We start from the raw sequence: 7,294 nt of genomic DNA, 5'->3' as shown, positions 1-7,294 counted from the left end.
GAGATTACAGGCATGAGCCACTGCACCCAGCCACCAATCTGCATTTTGAATACTAATAGCAACACTGGCAACAGCAACAGAGTGGCAAAACAACAGTAACGAGGCTAATTCCCAGCAGCCACTGAGACCAGGCACTGTGCATTTAATCCTCACCATAAGCCTCGAACTGGGCCATCCTCATTTCCCGGGTGAGGAAACTGAGGTATAGGGATGCCGAATAATTTGCCTAAGGACAGACAGCTGGAAAATGGTGGCACCAGACCAGCTCCCTCCTCAAACAGAGGAGAAAAGGGAAGCCCAGAGTGAAGCAATGATCAGCTCCAGGTCACACAGCAAGTTAGAGGCCGGGCAGGGGCTGGAGGGCACTGACTCTCAGGGTCAAAGGCGTCCTAACCAGACTGACTCCATATTGAATAAAGGCAGAAAAGCCAAACCTGATGGGCAACATTTCCGGGGGCGTGGACATTCTTGGTCACAGGATGTTCATGGTTGAGGGAACGGGTTAATGATGTTAACTAACTAAAGATGCAGAACTTACGGAAATGTCCCAATATCTTAAGAACAGACAAAAATTCTTAGTTTAAGAGTAGGTTTTGGCCGGACGTGGTGGCTCACACCTGTAATCCCAGCACTTTGGGAGGCTGAGGCAGGCAGATCATGAGGTCAGGAGATCGAGACCATCCTGGCTAACACGGTGAAACCCCGTCTCTACTAAAAATACAAAAAAACTAGCCAGGTGTGGTGGTGGGTGCCTGTAGTCCGAGCTACTAGGGAGGCTGAGGCAGGAGAATGGTGTGAACCCAGGAGGTGGAGCTTGCAGTGAGCAGAGAGCACGCCACTGCACTCCAGCCTGAGTGACAGAGCAAGACTCCGTCTCAAAAATAAATAAATAAATAAAAATAAAAGAATAGGCTTTGCTTTAAAGATAATAGTACATTCATAAATTCTTGCTAAAATCGATAGTAACATAGGAAAGTAGCAGTACTAGTAGCCTGTCACAAGCTGATCATAAGCCTTTGCAACAGAATACACAACTCTTTTTTTTTTTTTTTTTTGAGACAGAGTCTCACTCTGTCACCCAGGCTGGAGTGCAGTGGCACCATCTCACTGCAACCTCGACCTTCGGGGCTCCAGCGATCCTCCTGCCTCAGCCTCCTGGGTAGCTGAGACCACAGGCTCAGGCCACCATGCCCGGCTAGTTTTTTGTATTTTTAGTAGAGACAGGGTTTCACTGTGTTGGTCAGGCTGGTCCCAAACTCCTAGCCTCAAGTGATCCACCCGCTTTGGCCACTGAACATGCTGGGATTACAGGGGGTGAGCCCAGAGTACACTACCCTTAACTGCCTATGTAAGCAAGCAGTGGTACTTGAAATGGGTACGTTCTCCTCTTGCTTTCTGAGGATGCCCTACTCTGTAATTGATTAGTCTCAAATCCTATCTTAACTTCACTATGCTCTGCAACTCACCCTGAATTCTTTCCCATGTGAGATCCAAGAACCCACTCTTGGGATCTGGGATAAGACCCTTTTTCCGGTGATATCAGGACCGTTCTTTTCCTCTGCTCCATATCGGGCCTTCGGGAGGGTGGGAATGCACTCTTATTGGGGCCTGGACTCAAGCCTGGGCCTCATCCTCCCTAGGGATCCAGCTTCCACTTGGAGAGAGAGAAAAAGAGAGAGGGAATGAGAGGAAGGGAGAGGTGAGCAGCTTAAGTCAAGTGGAGAGTGGGGAGGCAAATTTGGGCTGAAACCCCTGTCTCCTCTCCTCCTTGGAATACCCTCCTCACACCTCCCAGAGCTGGCATCCAGATGAGTCTTTTCGGAGGATCCTCTACCCCTCCCACCATTGCCCACTAAAACTTGCCACTTGTCCCAACCCACTCCCTCTGCAGCCTCATCCCTCCCCACCCCCTCCTCACTCCACTGCAGCCGCACTGCTCTCCTTTCTGTTCCTGAACACGACAAGCCCCTTCCAGCCTCAGGGCCTTAGCACTTGCACTTTGCACTTGCTGTTCCCTTTGCCAGCAACAACCTGCCCCAGATCATCACGTGGGTCACTCGTTTGCTGCAATGCTTTCAGCTCCATGTCAGAGAGGTTTCCTCCGACCTCGAGATGCACAGTACCACCTCGTCCCTTCACCCACTGCAGCATCCTGACCTGCTGTATTCATGTCACTCATCCTTCACTAAACTCCTTTTGTATATTTGTGTGTCTGTGTGTTTATCGCCCATTTTCTCCCGCTAGAGTCGCGGCCCCTCGAGGTCCAGATTTCTATCTACTTTGTTCACTGCTGTGTCCTCGGCCTATGAATAATGCTGGACATATAATGGAATGAAGGTCCAAGCCCTGATGAAAGGCTGTGCTGGAAGGAAGCTGAGCTTAAGAACATGCCCTTTGGAGAATGTCCTCCGACGCCTCATGGGCCTCTGTATTCTTGTCTGTAAAACGGGACTGACATCAGTAGGGCCTTCATTGCTGGGCCATGGTGAGGATTTAATGAGATCAGGCCTAGGAAGCAACCAGCCCGCAGCTGGTGAGTGGTAAGTTCTCTTGAATATTGGCAGAGCTTCCTATTATTACTGTTGTTGTTGTTATTGTTATTAATCTCTTACCCTGCCTGCAGGCTTGACGTGATCGTGATCATGGGCTGCTCTCTGGCGGTCAAGGCGGGAGGACTGAAGGACAATCTAGCTCCAACACCACAGTGTGGCTGCCGTTGGCTCTTCAGGCCTCCTCACCTCCCACCCTCTGCCTTTGCTGGTGCCCACATGGAATGTCCTCCCGGGCTGACCATCCTGCAGACTTTTACAGGTGCCCCCCCAAGCGGTGCTTGTGGGTAACGTTAGTAAGCCCAGGAGGCACCATGCACCAAATACCAAAGAGGTTTTTTCCTTACTCACCAAAAGCCCAACACGGGTGCCCTTGGTAAGTGAGCAGCTCTAGTGCACAAAGATTTCAGGACCCAAGCTCCTGGTGTCCTGCGGCTCTGCCATCTTCCACTGTGGCTGCTGAGGTCTTCAGACCTGTGTGCATCAAGCCCACCAAAGGGGAAGGAGTGCAGTGGATTGGAACTAAGGCACGTGGCCACTCCTGACTGCAAGGGAGGCTGTGGAATATGGCCTAGCCACATGCCAGGAGGAAATGGCAGTAGGTTCACTCACTACTGGATGGTTCCTGCTTCAGGTGGGAGCAGATTTTCTCCTTGGGACTCTGGGATTGTCAGGGAAGGGTTCACAGAGAAAGCACTCTGGGTGTTGCTGCTGGTCAAAGGGCCACCATGGGGGAGGCACTTGGTCCACTCTTTCTTGAAGACTGGATCCTTGAAGTGGGTCCTTCCACCCCCGGTTCTAGAGATGCAGGTGCAGAGAGGTGAGGTGACATGGCGAGGCTGCCCACGCACTGGCATGATGGAGACGGATTTGAACTCAGTTCTGTCTGGCTCAAGAACTCATGCAGGGAAAGTGTCTTGGGGCACAGAAAGGACATTGTGCACACTGGCATTTAATGCAGTTTTTATGACTTGTCCTTTATTCCCAGGAAGATCCCCTAGTTGGACAGTTCACTGAATTATCCTCCCTTCTCATTCCAAATAAAAATCCTAGAGGATAAATGAGTCAATATCTTCATGTTCCTGGAAATGACAGAAGAAACTTTAAGCCAAGAACAAGGAATTTACTGCCTCCACTGATTCAGAGGTATAGGGAGTGTAGCCACCACCTACTCTACTAACTTTTGTGCTGGAGAACAACCCTACCCACTCGAAGCCCACGTGGTAAGGGTGGTCACTGGAGTGGTCAATTGGCACATCCCATCTATGCTGGCCACCACAGTCCATTGCAGAATGAGAGCATGACCCCATTAGAACCAATATGATGCCTTCCCAGGAATTTTATGAGGACCTGAGGCAGAGAGTTGTATTAGTCAGGAATGCTTTCAGCTACAAGTAACAAGGAATTTAATGCCGTGGCTTAAACATCGGAAGTTTATTTTTCTCTTAGGAAGAAGTCTGAAGTTAGGAGTCCAGCAACTTAACAATGTCAGGGCTAAAAAATAGTGATGATTTTTTTTTCTCGGCCTTTCCTCCTGGTTGCGAGATAGTCTGTGCTTCAAATATAATGTCGGTGATCGAGGCAATACGGGAAGGGGCAGCTCTGGCCACAACTGCTCCTGTTATCAGAGGAGCAAAAGCTGTCCCTCACCACAAACTTCAGCTTATGCCTCATTGACCAGAACTGTGTCCTGTGGCCACCCAGCTACAGGAGGGTCAGAAAGGTGGACATTTTGCTGCACAGCCTTTATAGCAGGAAGAGGCTGATGGGAATGGGTGCCAGATTAGCCAACCTCAAAGGCCTGCTATGAGGCATTCTTTTTCCCTCCAGACTTGGTCTTTTGGGGGGAAGGGAAGGGGAGGCTGGCATGGCAGGCAGCCATCTTGTCACTTTGACTTGAGAGCCTCTCTAAGAATGGAACAGTTCTAGTGATAGTGTTTGAGACCCTAGATCCAGCCATGCCTGAAGACTTCTACTTTTTGATGTATCTGTTACATGAGAAAAAAATAGTAATAACAATCATAATAATTACATATCGATATCTTCTTTGCTTGAGCTCACTTTAGCTGGACTTTATTCTTTCTCTCAGGCAAGAGGCCTTCCGGTAGAGGAGGTAACACACAATGTTTGGAATTAGGCCTCCCTGGTCCCAGTCTTCGTTCTGCCATGAGTTTGCTTTTGGTCAAGTCACTTCACCTCTCCGAGTTTCCGATGCTTAATCTGTAAAATGGGCTAGTGTGTGGATCGAGCCAGAGGTGGCAGGTGCACTATCCTGTCATAGAGCAGACACTCGACACAGCAGCCGCCCCCCTCCTTCCTTTCACTCATCCCCATGAATGCTTGCAGTAGCTGGAGGTGAATGTGTTAGGCTGTTCTTGCATTGCCAGAAAGAAATACCTGACACTGGGTCATTTATAAAGAGGTTTAATTGGCTCACAGTTCTGTAGGCTGCACAGGAAACATGGCGGCATCAGCTTCTGGGGAGGTCTCAGGAAGTTTCCAATCCTGGTGGAAGGCAGAGGGGGAACAGGCACATCACCTGATGAAGCAGGGGCAAGAGAAAGAGGCGGTGGGGGCCACGCACTTTTAAATGGCCAGCTCTCACAAGAACTCCCTCACTATCACAATACCAAGGAGATGGTGCGAAACCATTCATTAGAAATCCTCCTCCATGAGAAATAGGAACACTTTTACACTGTTGGTGGGAGTGTAAATTTGTTCGCCCATTGTGGAAGACAGTGTGGCAATTCCTCAAGGATCTAGAACTAGAAATACCATTTGACCCAGCCATCCCATTACTGGGTATATACCCAAAGGATTATAAATCATGCTACTATAAAGACACATGCACACTTATGTTTATTGTGGCACTATTCACAATAGCAAAGACTTGGAACCAACCCAAATGTCCATCAGTAATAGACTGGATAAAGAAAATGTGGCACATATACACCATGGAATACTATGCAGCCATAAAAAAGGATGAGTTCATATCCTTTGCAGGGACATGGATGAAGCTGGAAACCACCATTCTCAGCAAACTATCACAAGGACAGAAAACCAAACACCTCATGTTCTCACTCATAAGTGGGAGTTGAACAACAAGAACACATGGACACAAGGAGGGGAACATCACACACCAGGGCCTGTCGGGGGGTGGGGGGCTGGAGGGATAGCATCAGGAGATATACTTAATGTAAATGACGAGTTGATGAGTGCAGCAAACCAACATGGCATATGTATACCTATGTAACAAACCTGCACATTCTGTACATGTATCCCAGAATTTAAAGTATAATTTTAAAAAATCATAAAAGGATGTTTAATTCTATCATACACTTTTTCTGTGACTAGTGAGAGAATCATATGGCTTTTCTTTTTTTTAGTCTGTGAATTATAGTAATTTTTGATTATTAAATTAATTTTGCATTCCTGATATTAAAAAAAAAATCCTCCTCCATGATCCAGTCACCTCCCACCAGGCCTTACCTCCAACACTGCGGATTACATTTCAACATACAATTTGAGCAGAGACACACCTCGAAACTACATCAGTGAATTTCCTAGCTGTGTTTGCTATGGCACTTGTTGCAATTTCTCTTATTTCTTCAGACCAAATGGCCCTGGGGCTGAGGACTGTCACTGATGTATTTCTGTATATACAGCCCATTGCACAGGGCCTGGTGCACAGTAGATGCTCAGAAAATGCTTGAATTAGAAAGTGCAATATTTCATTCACCCATTTTACAAACATTTGTTAAGCACCTACTGTATGCTAGGTACATGGTGGGCAACAGTGATATAGAAGTGAATGGCTTAGATATAGTCCTTATCCTCACAATCTAATGGGAAAGTGCTATATTCTGAATGTTTGCATCTTCCCAACATTTACATGTTGAAACTTAATTCCCATGTCACAGTGTTAGGAGGTGGGGACTTTAGGAGGGAACCACGTCATGGGAGTGGAGCCCTCATGAATGGAATTAGTGCCCTTATTAAAGAGGCCCCAGAGCAGCCCCTTACCCATTCCACCATATGCAGACAGCTAAAAGTCTCCATCTGTGAGCCAGAAAGCAGGCCCTGAGTAGGCATCAGATCTACCCATGCCCTGATCTTAGACTTTCTGGCCTCCAGAATTGTGAAAATAAATTTATTTTTTAATTTTTTTTTTGAGATGGAGTCTCACTCATTTGCCCAGGCTGGAGTGCAGTGGCTCGATCTCATCTCACTGCAACCTCCACCTTCCGGGTTCAAGCCATTCAACTGCCTCACCCTCTCGAGTAGCTGGGACCCCAGGTGTGCACCACTACACCTAGCTAATTTTTGTAATCTTGTGGAGATGGAGTTTCACCATGTTGGCCAGGCTGGTCTCAAACTTGTGACCTCAAGCCTTGTCCTCTCAAAGTGCTGGGATTACAGGCGTGAGCTACTGTGCCCAGCCCAAATTTCTGTTGTTTATATACTACCCAGTTTATGACAATTTGTTATACCAACCTGAATAGGCTAAGACAAGGAGGCAGTCAACAAACAGATAAACAAATAAATTTAGAATATGATGCCAGATAGTAAAAGCAGCATGAAGAAACCAAAGTAGGGAAAGGAAGAAAGAGTTTCTGTGAAGGATGCATTTTTATAGGGTGCCCAGGGAAGATCTCTTGAAGGGCAAATATTTAAGCCTACACTAGAATGTTAGGAAGAGACCCACTAGGGAAACAGTGATCCAGGCAGAGGGAGCAGCAAATACA

This window comes from Hylobates moloch, unplaced genomic scaffold, assembly GCF_009828535.3.
Source record: "Hylobates moloch isolate HMO894 unplaced genomic scaffold, HMol_V3 SCAFFOLD_21, whole genome shotgun sequence".
Taxonomy (NCBI): domain Eukaryota; kingdom Metazoa; phylum Chordata; class Mammalia; order Primates; family Hylobatidae; genus Hylobates; species Hylobates moloch.
The sequence above is the reverse complement of the archived record's forward strand: the minus strand, read 5'-3'. Positions refer to the sequence as shown.